This window comes from Cricetulus griseus, assembly GCF_003668045.3.
Source record: "Cricetulus griseus strain 17A/GY chromosome 1 unlocalized genomic scaffold, alternate assembly CriGri-PICRH-1.0 chr1_0, whole genome shotgun sequence".
Taxonomy (NCBI): Eukaryota; Metazoa; Chordata; class Mammalia; order Rodentia; family Cricetidae; genus Cricetulus; species Cricetulus griseus.
Window position 1 is genome coordinate 207,374,629 of NW_023276806.1, and position 15,487 is coordinate 207,390,115.

Below are 15,487 nucleotides of genomic sequence, written 5' to 3' on the forward strand. Positions count from 1 at the left end.
CAGTCCTGTACTGGCCTCCCAGACAGCAGTCTGGTGTCCATGTGCTCCCCCTTGTACAGGCCAGCTGTTTCTGTGGGTTTCACCAGCGTGGTACTGGCCCCTTTGATCTTCATTCCTCCCTCTCAGAAAAAGGTTCAAGAGTTCAGTTCAGTGCATATCTGTGGGTGTCTGCCTCTGTTTCCATCAGCCACTAGATGAGGGCTCTAGGATAGCATAAAAAATAGTCATCAGTCTCAATATAGGGGAAGGGCATTTAGGTTATCCTCTCCTCCATTGCCTAGATTGTCAGTTTGTGTCATCCTTGAAGGCCTCCAGAAATCTCCCTAGTGCCAGTTCTCTCCTCGGACCTATAATGGCTCCCTCTAATATGATATCTCTCATCCTGTTCTCCTCTCTTCTTCCCCAAACTCAATATTTCTGCTCCTCCATTTCCTCCTCTCCTCTCCTCTCCTCTCCTCTCCTCTCCTCTCCTCTTCTCATCCTCTCATTCTACAGCTCCCTCTCCCCTATCTTCATGATCCCAATTAGCTCAGGAGTTCCTGCTCCTTCCCATTCCTGGGGTCCATGCATTTCTCCATTAGAGTCCTTCTTGTTCCCTAGTTTCTTTGGTGAAGAGCATTATAGGCTGGTAATCCTTTGCTCTATGTCTAAAATTCATATATGAGTGAGTACATACCATGTTTGTCTTTTTGTGACTGGGTTACCTCACTCAGGATGGTTTCTTCTAGTTCCATCCATTTGCCTGCGAATTTCAAGATTCCATTGCTTTTTTCTGCTGAGTAGTACTCCATTGTATAAATGTACCACATTTTCTCTATCCATTCTTCAGTTGAGGGGCATCTAAGGTTGCTTCCAGGTTCTGGCTATTACAAACAATGCTGCTATGAGCATGGTTGAACATATTTCCTTGTTGTATGGATGTGCATTATTTGGGTATATGCTCAAGAGAGGAATTGCTGGATATTGAGGTAGACTGGTTTCCATTTTTCTGAGAAACCCTTGAATGAATTGTCACAGGAAACCTCTTCCTGAACATTACACCAGTAGCACCGACATTGAGATCTGTAATTAATAAATTGGATCTTCTGAAACCGAGAAGCTTCTATAAGGCTAAGGACACAGTCAGTAACACAAAAAATATCCCACAGAATGGGAAAAGATCTTCACCAACCCCACATCTGACAGAGGGCTGATTTCCAAAATATACAATGAAATTGTGTATTTTGAGTTGAAGCTAGCCACCAAAACAATAAACAATGAAATTAAAAAGTGGGGTGCAGAACTAAATAGAGAATTCTCAACAGAGGAATCTGAAATGGCTGAAAGACACTTAAGAAAGTGCTCCAAATCCTTGGCCATCAGAGAAATGCAACCCAAAACAACTCTGAGATACCACCTCATACCTGTCAGAATGGCTAAAATCAAAAACACCAATGACAATCTATGCTGGAGAGGATGTGAAGAAAAAGGAACACTCCTACATTGCTGGTAGGAGTGCAAACTTGTAAGATCACTTTGGAAAGAAATATTTTTTAAAATGCTAACTTTCAGAATAGCCAAATATTACCTACCAGTAAGCTGTCAGCTTTTTTGGTCTACTGTTAATATGTGACTATGTGTGTGAAATTTATGCTATGTCTATACTTACACACGTACTTATGCATTGCTTTCTATTTAAACCTAGATCCCATGTAGGGAAAGGAAGATCCTAAGGTAACCTGGTTGGGTGTGACTACATTATATAAAGATGTTTTGCTTACTTTTTTCATTATTAATATGTGTGACTGCCAGATATAATGAGTACCTAATTTGTTCTAGTACAATAAAAACTTGGTAGTGAGAAATTGAGATAAAGACCTGAAAAATCCAAGGAAACACATGTAATTTGCTGACTCTCTCTTGTGTTTTTCTGACCACCAGCAACAAAAATCCCTGGAACTCCTCCTCCTCACTTCCTGCCACCTCTCACCCCCTCTTACATTCCCCTAGAACTTTATGGCTAATACATGTCAATTACTGACTCCACTTTGATTCAAGGTTGCTTTACTGGCACAGTAGATTGGTTGTATAGACAATTATCCTACAATATTTTACACTTTTTGTCAAAATTAAAAAAGGAAAAATTTTGACTCTAACAATGCAAAAAAAAAAATAAGAACAACTATACATTCACGGTGTCCAGTCCATTCATATTTGGCAAATTCAGAGAAAATACTCTATTATCCATCTTATCTTGGCAAGTCAAAAGTTTTGTACCTAATTTAGTTGCTATAATGCCTAAGGAAAAGTGTAACTATATCTGTCTTCAATGTCATCAAAGAACTGAGAAAGATATAATACTACTTGAGTAAACAGGAAGGGCGGAGCAAGCAACTTTCAAAACTCTAAGAAATAATAGAAACAGCCGACTGCCTGGACAGTCACCAAGTTTCCATTGCAATACGTGGGTATTCATTTTTAGCCTACAGGCCTAGAATATCTGACAGACTTTTCTGTGAAGCATAAATTTTGAAGGACTTCCCCACCTTGACTTGGCAAAGTTTTAGCAGTCTTATTTCTTTGTACCCTGCTTATGCAGTTTGTAAAGTATATTATTAGCAGTCAAGACAAGGAAGTTGCTTACTCAAATGGGTACCTTTGCCACAATTAAACCAAATTCCATAAGGATGTTTTCAATGCCCATCAGCCTTTTATGAAGTAGATTGGTGCTTCCAGGAACACATATGTCTCACTGGCATGAAAAGCCTATGGTTATTAAAACATTTTAATTGTTATATTCTATAGGTCTTCAAAGTATTTGAAGACAAACTGGTATTCAAAATATTTCTCTTTGTGGCCTTGAAAACATACCCATCATGCCTATAAGTTTGATTGTTATAGATGACTATCTATTAACCTGTATTTCTTTTTTTCTTCCATTTTTATTTAAATTAGAAACAAGATTGTTTTACTTGCCAACTCCAGTTCACTCTCCCTCCCCTCTTCCCCTGCCCCTCACTAACACCCCACCTATTCTGTATAATTTCTGCTCCCCAGGGAGAGTGAGGTCTTCCATGGGGGTTCTTTAGAGTTTGTCATATCCTTTGGGAGAGGGCCTAAACCTTCCCCCATGTGTCTAAGCTAAGAGAGTATCCCGCTCTGTGAAATGGGCTCCCAAAATCCATTCCTATGCTAGGGATACATACTGATCTACTATAAGAGGCCCCATAGATTTCTGACACCTCCTCACTAACACCCACATTCATGGGTTCTGGATCAGTTCCATACTGGTTTTCCAGTGATTAGTCTGGGGGACAGGAGCTCCCCTTTTTCAGGTCAGCTGTTTCTGTGGGTTTCACCAGCCTGGTCTTATCCACACTCCTCCTTTTCTGAAACTGGATTTCACTTCAGTATTTAGCTGTTGGTATCTGCTTCTACTTCCATCAGCTGCTGGATGAAGGCTTTAGGATGGCATATAAGTTAGTCATCCATCTCATTATCAGGGGTGGGCATTTAAGGTAGCCTGTCCACAGTTGCTTAGATTGTTATCCTAAATAGTTTTCAAGAACTTGAACTTTCCATTATATTTTTAAATGAACTGCATATGTTTAATACTTTAAACAATAAAAAGAAACATATAACATTGTATAACAAAAATAACCTTAAATTTGTATCAATATAAAAAAATCTTAAAAAGGAGTAGAAAAATATATACAGTGTAATAAAAAATAACTTTAAATTTTATCAATATAACAAAATCCATAGCAATGTAAAACATTTGAGACTAGTATTTTTTTTTTTTTGGCTTGAAAGTATATTCAATAGTCTGCCATTTTATCCTATTATTTCTGAATCCCCCTTTTCTTTTAAGAATGAGATTTCTGAATCTAATTTCCCCTCCCTAGTTTCCTCTCTGAAATGACCAATAGCAACTTATGACAAACCTACCTAAATGATGACATCTTTAGGGGAGCCTAATGGAAGCATGCATATATCATCTGATGCCCTGATTAGAGTATTCAATAAGACTGGACCATCTTAGCTAACTTCTTTTAAGTTGTCTTGAGCAGTTTGTAATCCAAAGATTCTAGGGCACAGAAGTCACTCAAAGATGGCACTGAGGGGAAGTCAGATAGGTGAGTCCTGACCATATGAGGTCACTATGAATAACTCTTGTTCAGTAGGTAAAGCACAGGGTGCCTTGGCAGGTGACAGGCTGACCTTAAAAACTATTGACTGCCTATTTTCCTCCTCTGTTGTTTTTTCCTTTGAAAGACCCTTACTGTGGGACAACAAAAGAGTTCCTGCTTGACTAGACTTCCTGCTGTGTCTGATTATTTCTGGGATTCTGCCAGGCTGGGAAAAGAGCAAGCAGCAAAATTACTCTTCCTTGGACCCAGCTTAACCTTCCCTGGTTGGGCTAAGACCCTGCAAAAGATGATCTTTAGGTGGTATTCATCAGCTTGGTGGTGTTAACATAATTCGGTTGGATTCATTGTTGTGGGGCCCCAAAAGCCTTTTGAAGACTTCAAAGGTTGCTGATAGTATGGGTCAAGATTCACTGCAGGAAACTTAAATGTTTTAAATGCCATATGCAGCAGATTTTGGAGTGGGCGAAGAACCACAATCTATTAAATATATCCGGGGTACACAAACTTAGTTCCTAGTTACCTGCTGCAGACTCAAGCATGAATTCACATTAACAACAACAACAAGCTATTTCTAGAATCAGTAGTACTTTATATAACCATTAATAAAGTAACAGAAGGTTTAAATTTATATCATTAATCTGATAAATTTTAGGATACTATTTACATCTAAGGAAAAGTTTTAAAAGAGTCAAAAAACCCCACAGGATTATGAGATTTGTGGTAATAGAATATTACCTAATTTAGGATTTTCTTCTGTCCCATACCAAGTTGCTCTTCTAACAAGAGACAGAGATTTTAGATTTCCTTTAACAAGCATGCTTGTATTTAGAGGAGTGAGCCATTCTCCAATTCCAAAGCCATTATTAGTTTTTAATTGAACTGGGACTACAAAAAGACCATTTCCCTTATATGCCTGTAGAGAAGAGAAGAGAGAAATATTGGGGGAAATTTATGAGATTCCTTCCTATTGGAAGTGTGATATACCATTAGGTCAAATCACTCTTTTTTCTAGGGTATTTTTTTGTATCCTTCTTATTCAGATGTTTCATTTGTCCTGTGGTTGCCACATTCCTTAGTTGATGATTTTATTCTCATGGAAAGACAAAAAAAAAGTGCTGTCCCAACTTTAACTTGGACAACAAACTTAGGACCTTACTGCAGTCTCACAGCTGAGACCTCTCCTTTCAGCTTGCAGCTAAATATTATGTTCTCAATTATCACTTTCTCCATGGATTCTCAGTATTCAGGTCACATGATGGGAAACTTATTCCAGGGATTGAAATGAACTGAGGAAGTCAGAGAGGGCTCTCTAATGATAAATCTTTCTACCAGCCGCCCGAGCCCTGCCACCACATGGGCGACCAAATAAACACACAGAGATTGATATCATTTAGAATACTGCTGGCAAATGACTAGGATTTCTTACTTGCTAGCTCAGTCTTAATTATTAACCATAACTACTAATCTATATATTTACAAAGACTTATCTTATGGAGAATGCTGGCAGCATGCATCCTCTTTCCCGGATCACGTGGTGACTCCTCAGATAAGAGAGGAGGAGGAAGAGAGTGATTTCATGCTTGTCCTTGCTTATATTATGAGTCTGCCTGCTATGTCACTTCCTGCCTGCATCATATGACAACTTCTCTTTACTACATTTCCCAGAATCCTCCTTGACTCCTAGTCCCAACTATCTTGCTTCCCCATTGGCCAACAGTGTTTTATTCAACAACCAATAAGCTAAACATACACAGAAGGACTTCCCCCATCGGGGTTCAGCATTTCCCTTCAGAGATCTCTCATTGTTGTCTGTTGATACTGGGAAATTTGGGTCCCTTCTTTGGATTCTCTGGTTTCATTAATAAAATAGGTTAGGAATGAAACCTAACATAAGCCTAAGGAAAATTTTATTGGAGTTTAAAAGGAAAATGCTTATAGGAAAAGCAAGCTGCTTTCCTTCTCTCCTCTATGCCCCTCTTCATGGCAGCTGGTGGGGATCTCTAGTTTGGGCTAGTTTGGTGGACAGGCAGTTACTTCCACAGTGCCATCCTCTCAGCATGTCAATCCTAAAGGACCTCATAGGGGCTGCTTGTCAAACTCGCTCCTGAAGCCTTCTCACCATGAAGAATTTCCCAGGAGAAACCAATAACATTTTCTGCCCAGTGGGCCATTACCCAGTCCCTGAGACAGCTGCTTATAATAGCATGTTATTGTAAGGAACGTTTGTGTGAACAAATTGAGCATATTCAAATCGTAAGTCTCCTGTTCACTTCCTAATTGACCAGAGCCTCAGAGCCATTTCTTCACAGTGTTAAGGGAAGTGAATTTAAGAAGGAGATATATTAAAAGGAGTTATGTTTTCTGAACAAGGAGTGGGCTGACTTACTAAGCTAGATGGCTCTCTGGCCTTGTAAAGCTACTGCACTAGAAAGTAAAGTTTTTCTCAACATAAGGCAAATTCTTCTACCTATACCTTTAACATGCCTTAAGGTGAGCCCACCTTCTTCCTAGGACATCTCAGCTTCCTTCTACAGACCCAACTTCACCATTAATCTAAGACAATGTAGAGATCACTATAAAAAGAAATGTTCTAGCTTCCTTTCTGTGCCTGCAGTAAAATACACTGAGCAAAAAGTAACAGTGACAGTAAGGATTTATTTCCTCTGACAGGATGAGGGAATTCAGGATAAGAACTTGAAGCAGAAAGCATGGAGAAAAACTGTTCTGAAGATATATGCAGTCCTGTGCTCACCTAGCTTCTTACCTGTACAGCCCCAGACTACATGCCCAGGAAATGGCACTGACCAAGGCAGGCAAGGCTCCTCCAAACATATCAATTTTAACAGTCAAGACAAGTCCCCAAAGATATACCCCAAACCCAAATCTGAGCAATTTCTGAAAGTCAAATTGATAGTTTAAGCTAACTAGGACAATAAGGTTTGCTTAATTATGTGTTTTAAAGTCTTCTAAAAAATAGCTTTGTTACCTTAGTCAAATAAATTTATATTTTGTACTATATCTGGCACATTAAATATTGAATTGGAGATTTATATATTTCTATCTAAGATCTAAACACTCTGTGTCTGCATTTTATTTAAATGTTGTACATTAGGCTGTAGATTTAAAGTTATCTAGGTATAACATACACCAGGTAAATAATAAATGTCTTATATATACACTATACAGTACATATAGACCTTAAACACACAAAATTGTCAAAGAAAATCTTGGCACCTTACCCTTATATAGTTGGTGGCTTCTAGATAAAATGACACCATTATTTAGATGGTACTTTTGAAGTAACTAGTATGCATCTAATTAAATAAAAGCATATAATCATCTGTGCCTCTGTATGTGTGATTTTTGTGTTCATATGTGGTGCTGGGACTGGAATCCAGGGCTTCTGACATGCTAGGCTACTCTGCCATATGAATTATAAGACTTGGCCTGATCATCCTAAACCTTATACACCCAAAGCATTGCCACTCTGACAGTTCCAATGATTTGGCATTAAGAATCCAGGTTTACATCTACAAGCAACTAGAAAAAGGAGTTGGCTTATGTCCTCTAATAATTTATGGTTGAATAAAAGCAGCCCATTATCCACAAGTTATGAGAAAAAATTTGAAGTACTTAAAAGATAACAAAGAGACTGAAATTTTATTTAAAGAATGGAAATATAAAAACTTTAGCTAACATAAGTCAAAGGCCATCCTCACATGGAATAAAACTTCTGTCTCATTCCTTGTTCCTTGAAAAGTAGGTTTAAATTGAGCCATTTAAAATTGCCATAAAAGTATAAATTCTTTTACCAAAAAGATTACTGGGTACCTAAAATAATAGACAGTTCTTGAGCATAGGTAAGGATCATAAAAGCATTAGAAGTCAATCAAGAAAGCAACTAACTACTGATTTCCTTGTATATCTATTAGTACCTATGGTACCTAAATAGGTTATAAATGTGAAAATTAAACCTCACTACTCCTTTTTAAAGACTGGTGGAACTGACTTTCTGGATTGTCATACAAAGAGGACTTAGATCACAAATTCATGGCATATAGACAACCAGTATCATGTATAGTCAGCCAGATTTGTCAGGTCAATGAAATCACCTAGAAGATGCCCCCACAATTCTCCTAAGTTCCTTGACCCCTTGTCCTCTTGATTAGAGTGGCCATAGAGACCTTGATGGGGCTACAATCAAAGTACATTCTGTAAATAGAGTGACCAGATAACAAGGAAGGTTCTGCCTTATAGGGACAAGAAAACCATTTCTAATAGAATGGTCAGCAGGGAGAAAACATTGAGGAGTCTCTCCTTTCCTTAAGAAAAGGAAAAATTATGCAAAAAGTAATGGACCTGGGAACATTCATCCCTAAATTGAATATCTCCATCAAATCCCTTCCCTCAGTGTTTAAGAAACCTCAGAAAAGGGAAACAGAAAGAATTGGGGAGACAGAGAGGACAGAGGACACTATGAACATAAGTCCTTCGAAATCAATAGGAACAAAGTTCATATGAATGCACAGAGACTGATGTTGCATGCACAGGGCCTGTACAGGTCTTCATCAAGTCTCCAGCATATATAGTATTGCTTCTAGTTTAGTCTTTTATGGGATTCTGGAATGTGTAAATGGGTGGGTCTTTGATTCCTGTATCATCTCCTGGGATCATTTCCTTTTGTTTGTTTGTCTTGTCTAACTCTGACATATTAGTTTTTTGTTTTATTATATTATATTATATTATATTCCCTTAGAAGTCTGTTTGTTTACTAAAGAGAGACAGAAAAGAGGGAGATCTGGTTGGGAAAGAATGTGGAGAGGAAAATGGGACCAGTAAAAGGAGGGAAAACAATAATCACTATATATTATGTGAGAAAAGTATGTATATTAATCTAAAAAAAAAGAAGGGGACTGGAGAGATGGCTCAGCATTTAAAGAACACTGACAGAACTCCCAGAGGCCCAATATGACACATACACACAGATGGACATACAGGTAAAAACTACAATGCACACAAATAAATATAGTTTTCTTAACAAAAAGGATAGCTGACTGTGGTTGAAGGAGTAAAGGAGTGAGTGTTGTTCCTCCATGCCCTTTGCTTGGGTTACTGACTTCAGATCCCTGCTCTGGTTCCCTTTCATGATGGAGTGTAAATTATGAGCTAAAAAAAAAAAAACCCTTTCCTTGAGAAAATATGGGGAAAAAAAAACATAAGTTGACTCACAGCAACATCTTCCAAGGAACCCCCTCCCCGGCCTGTGCTATTGAAATTGGAATGATTCTAGGGCCACTTAATATTTACATTTGAAATAATACCCTTTAAGTATTTTTTTGTCTGCTACAAACTAAAATGAGGAGCAAATAAATGTTTTAAAACTTAAAATGACAAATAATAATAATAACAAACAGCAAGAAAGGATAAGAGCTAATATGGGGTGGATATACTGGCTACCTACCTACCAGATCTTGTCCATCTATAAGGCAAGAATAACCAGAACAAACGTGTTATTTGGGACTGGAAGAACAGTGGTATGTGTACAATTAAAAAGACGGGAAAATAAGATGGTTTATTTAACTAGGACTTCAGATGCCAAGTAAAATACTTATAAAGTTCATTTGTTTAGTAACTATTTGGCCTCTCATTAGAACATTCTTGTTTCTACTTGTGGCACAAAACTGTTGTTATTTTAATATTTGAGCAGCTACAGAAATCTTCAGGATTCTATCTCATCATTATCCATACTTAATCATCTGAGATAATGGGGGATACAGGCATTTTTAGTTCCATTCAGCACTTTATAGTACATAAACCATTTGGGCTGAAAGAGGACCCCCCTTAAGTAGTATAGTATTAGATGACAACAAAGCACATAGGCAAGGAATGCAGAGTTCCAAGACACTTTGGTGATAATGAAGGAGCAACAAGAACACAAAACTGGATTTAAATAGAGACTCTAAGCCCTGTGCCATCTGTTGTAGGATTTACCTCAGGAATGACACCATTGGCCACCATGCTGAAGAAAAAAGTCAATGGGTCCCAGCAGCCTCCAGCTACAAATGTGGCATACTAACCAATAAGAAGGCAGTGTGCCAGACAAAACACACAGATGCTACTAGACTATGAACCATCTGCACTTTGAGTGCACTAACCAGTTTGGATTCAGTGTGACTTCCCAAAGTGAGACAAGGAATTGAATAAAGACATACTCCTGATAAGTCTACAGTTTCTATAAAGCCAGTGAGCTTCATTTTTACTTTCCTATCCTTTATGTGACAGTTAACGAAACATGACGGTTGGTGTTTGATTTTTGTCTACTAATGGGATATCAGAGTAAAAAGGCTTGGAGTAAGATTGGCTTTAAGGTATGGAAAGCAGAGGTCAGTCACGAAAGCAAAAAGCCTTAGCAATATTTATGGTCTAGATTACCTTGTCTCATTGGCTGTTTTGAGAATATATCTTTATACTGTATTAGCATCTTGTTATTTTGTTATATAAACAAGTGTCACTCTGATACAGATTTGTCTTATTGTATAGATCAGCTTCAGGGTAAAAATGCCAGTATAAATATACAAGCTATTTAATGTCATTTTGTTGTATGTACTTTTTATTGTTTATCTCACACTTCATACACATAGGGTGTTTAGCCAGTTACTGCTGAATAGAGGCCAGATCTCAGAGGCTGGTCCCTATACCAGAACTTACATCAAAATGTTTGTTATCTGGTCTCTGTGAGTCTGTGAAATATAACACATAATCATCCTTTAGTTTACAGCTAATATACCATGTTTCTCTTTCTGGGTATCTCTCTGGGAAGTTTGAAATAGAAGATATTTCATGAGTAAACTGCAGGCATCTGCAAATGGGAACATGAGAGATCAGATTGGAGGGATATGGATGGAGACTATTGGAAGGGGATCCCATTTCAGGGTCAAGTAAAGAGGAATCTACAAGACAACCCCTGATAAGACTTCTAGCAATAGCAGATATATGTAGCCTGAACTAGCCATATCCTGTGACCCCATAAGACTTCAAGTGGAGGCAGTGGGAAACCAACCCAGCCACATAAATTTTGACTGACATTCTGCCATGCCTATGAAATTTGCTGGTGTTAAGGTGGCCTAGAGATTGAGGGAGTGGCCAACCAATGACTTCTTTAGCCAAAAACCCTTGCCTATAGCACCAGGACCCTTAGGCTGGATGACCCAGAGACCTAGGATAGAACCAACATGACTGGAGAAAAAACATGTCAATGAATGATGTATAGCAATATTCTGCCTAATAACAGCCTAATCCAGTTGTCAAAAGAGATGCTTCATCCATCAACTGATGTACATAAATGTGGACCCATAGCCAAAAATTAGGTAGAGATCAGGAAATCCTGTAGAAAGGTAGAGAAAGGATTGTAGGAGCCAGAGGTGTCAACCACACCACAAAATAACTCAAAGAATCAACTAACCTGGGCTCACAGAAACTAAACCAACAAGGGAAATTGCACAGGACTAACCTAAGCCCTCTTCATACATATTACAGTTGTGTAGTTTGGTCCTCCTGTGGGACTCCTAACAGTGAGAGTAGGTGCTGTTTCTAACTCTTTACTGGATGTTGGGACCCTTCTCCTCACACCGAGTTGCCTTGCCCAGCCTTAATATATGGGGAGGTGCTTAGTCTTACTACAATTTGGTATACCATGTTTTGTTGATATTCACCAGAGACCTTCCCTTTCCTGAACAGAAACAGGAGGAGTGTATTTCAGGATAGAACAGAGGTGGATGGTAGAGAGGCACTGGGAGGAGAGAAAGGGGGGGGGAATTGTAGCCAGGATGTAAAATAAATTGCCATTTGGTAATAATGCAAGACTTTAATCCCAGCATGCAGGAATCTCTGGAAGTTTGAGGCCAGCCTGGTCTACAGAATGAGTTCCAGAATAGTCATGACACACAGAAAAACTCTGCCAATAGATAGATAGATGATAGATGCATAGATAGATAGTAGCCACCCATTTTTATTAAGTAGAATACCCAGAAGTCACATTTAAGTTTGTATACCCTTTCTGGCAAACTGAGCTCTGTGGTTTATATTGATTCTTATTCCATAATTATCATCAGGTTTCTTTTTGAAGGAATATTGGTGGACACCTACCTAACATATTTTATGTCAATATGGTCATAAGAAGGTGACACTAGGGTTCTAGAAAAGACAATCTAAATCAAATTCCAGACTCCTTTGCCCAGGATGTTAGAAACATTGTTGAAGAGACCCTTCCGTATTTTTCAAACTTTGTTCCATTTATACTTCTTATTATTTCTCCCACTCTTCCTAAAATTCTAACTCCATGCTCCTTTGTTCTGAGGTCAGTGATTTGTCAGCTGTCTGGTCTCTATCTACGAGAGCTTGTCACTTAGCACCACTGGTAAAGCCATTTGGTCTCATTCCGAAGAAAAGTGCTGGAGAACAGGAAGTTACACATGACAGTGAAAGTTACACATGTCACTCAGGAGAAACAGCTATGTTGATAAGTTCAAAATAACCAAATCTCCTGAGGTTTAGCAGTGGAAGATTTTCATTCCTCAAATGACTCCTAAATAACACTCAATTTAAACTGAAAGAAGTTCACAAAAGACAGAACTTCACCCATCAGCATCCATCAGAGATGAGGAATAAACCTAAACGGGGGATGTGTGATATTCTGAAGAGTGCCTGGGTGACCTCATTTAATTTCTATTCTACTCCAATCATAGTGATATTTGAGGACAAAATATCATATGCTAAAATTTTCTCTTCATGTAATCTATATGGAACTAGTTAGATGAAGATGGCTCCAGAGTGACCAACAAAACCTCTAATGTCATTATAGTTTCACCTTCATGTTCCACATAATATTCTACACTGCAAAACAGTTGACAGTTGCTATGGTAATGGCTAGAAAGGAACATAAAAGGAAAGAATACTGTCACATAAATTTCTGGAAATCTCTTTCCATTCCCAGTGAATATATTAATATTGCTCTGCTATAGTCTCATCTTCAGTCACTCACTTGTTTTACTCTCTATATTTAGCTTCCAATCATTGGGGCCTGAGAAAAGGTTTCATAAATTTATCTCCGAATTCTATTCTTGATTGTAAATAAAAGTCCCCTTCACTTTTCAGATGAATCTCAATGTTGACTACACACTTTGAAATAGGAAAAAAAAAACTACTAGTTTGTGGACAAAACTTGGAGCAAAACTACTTACTAAGTTCACTAATTAGATAACTGTAAATATTCAAAAATAACTTAAAAATCGAAGGACATGTTTAGAATATGTAAATAAACACTCTTAAATAGTTCACAAACATCAACTTCATCAATCTATATAAATTCTTAGAAATCACATAATTCAAGACACATCTTTATAGTCCTCTTCATGAAGTTGAACACTATTAAATAGTGAGGAAGAATAATAATGCTACATGAAAATAAAACAGAAAATTTCAAGTAAACTTTTACAAAAAATGCAAAGTACATGTGGTGATAACCTAAATATATAAAAATGGCCCTAAATATATCAAAAATCAGAATTAACATGCAATAGATAATGTATAGATAATTCTATACATAAATGCCTAGATAATTCTATAAAAAGACATTTTCAGTAGCTTTTAACATGAATTTTCTTTTAAAGTAACTAATATTACAAATATTAATATACTAAAGAAAAATTGAGTGAATAGATTTCAGTTATATTTCAACTAAAGTAATTGAATTCTGTGCTTATAATATGGCAGGAATTATCTCAAAATTTTAGTTTGGAAAGAAATGTAATTATCAGGCTGTTAAGTATCCCAAGTGAAATCTTAGCCAAAGACTTGAACCAAGATAACTCAAGTGTTTACAATTTTGGCACTAATTGGTCATTTGGAGCTCAGGGAATTTTGGGGATTGACACTAAGAAATTGAAAGGCTTTTCCTTAGTCACTGATGTTTAAGGGACAAAAGGCCAAAACAAAGTCACTCTTGCTCTATCAAAAGAGTTAAGTAGCTTTGTAAAATTTTACAAAATACTGTCCCTACAAAATTGGGGTGTTTTACTACCTGTCTTTTTTCTTTATTTTATACATTATAGACACACCGAATAGTATCTCAATATATAATAAGGAAATGTTTAACTCAGTCACATTACTAACATTTCCATAAAAACATATAGAACATACATTCTCTTACATGTATGTGTTTGGTATGAGTATTTAAAATCTACCAACATATGTTCAATATATTATAAAGAGTAGTTCTCATAGCTTATATTAATCCTCAAGATTTGTTCAGTCCTCATAACTTCACTTTTGTGTCCTTTGCTTTGTACTTTTGTATGCTATTAACTGTAAATGGAGTTCTTAATTGGTGTAGATAATAAAAACCCAGACTCAGATATAGAGATAAATGCTGAGAGATCAGGAAGGACAAACCACTGACACACCATACCTGCTTTGTATCTCAGCTGACAAGGGAATGAGTTCCTGTTTCTCCCTGTTTATATCCTGTTTCCACCCAGCTACCTCATTTCTTGTCTGCCTGTGCAGACATTAAGACCTCTATCCTTAGCTAGTGGCAAGCTCCATTCTCTGACCTTCAGACAGATTTTATCTGTACAAGCAAGATATCACCACACTACACCCCCCAAACTGTGTTGTGCTTTTCCTTTTATGTCATCTTTAATTCACTTAACACATCTTCTAAATTTAGCCATGTTGATGAAAATGACACATCTTTTGATGGTTAATTGCTATTGCCAACTTGACAGGATTAAGAGACACAACTCTGAACTATATCTGTGATAGCATTTCCAGAGAGGATTATGTAAGGAAAATGAAGTACATATCTTGCTTCTTACAATAGAGTCTTCTTCATTTTCTCAAGCCCAAACTGGAATATAACAATTTCATACATCAGTTTCTGCTTCTCGACTTGTTTTTGGGTAGTAGGACCACCAGAATGCAGTAACACTATGGGATGAGTCCTGGGTAGAATAAAATTAGAAGAAAGAAAATCCAGGTGAACATGGCATTCAACTCTCCTTGTTTCCAGATAGAGATGAAATTTTACCTCAGGCTTCCCCTTCCACTGTGCCTTCACTGTCAAGATGGCCTGAATGTCATCAAATCCTGAGCACAAATGAATCCTTCCTCCTTTAAGTTACTTGGTGTCACGGCTTGATCATAGTAGATAGAACAATAACTAATACATGGAAGGATATCATCTAAGACATAATATCCCACTTTGTAAACACATATTTTAAATATGAATATATAAATATATAAATATTAATATATATAAATACATATAAATATATAAATATATAAATATCCAGAAATTA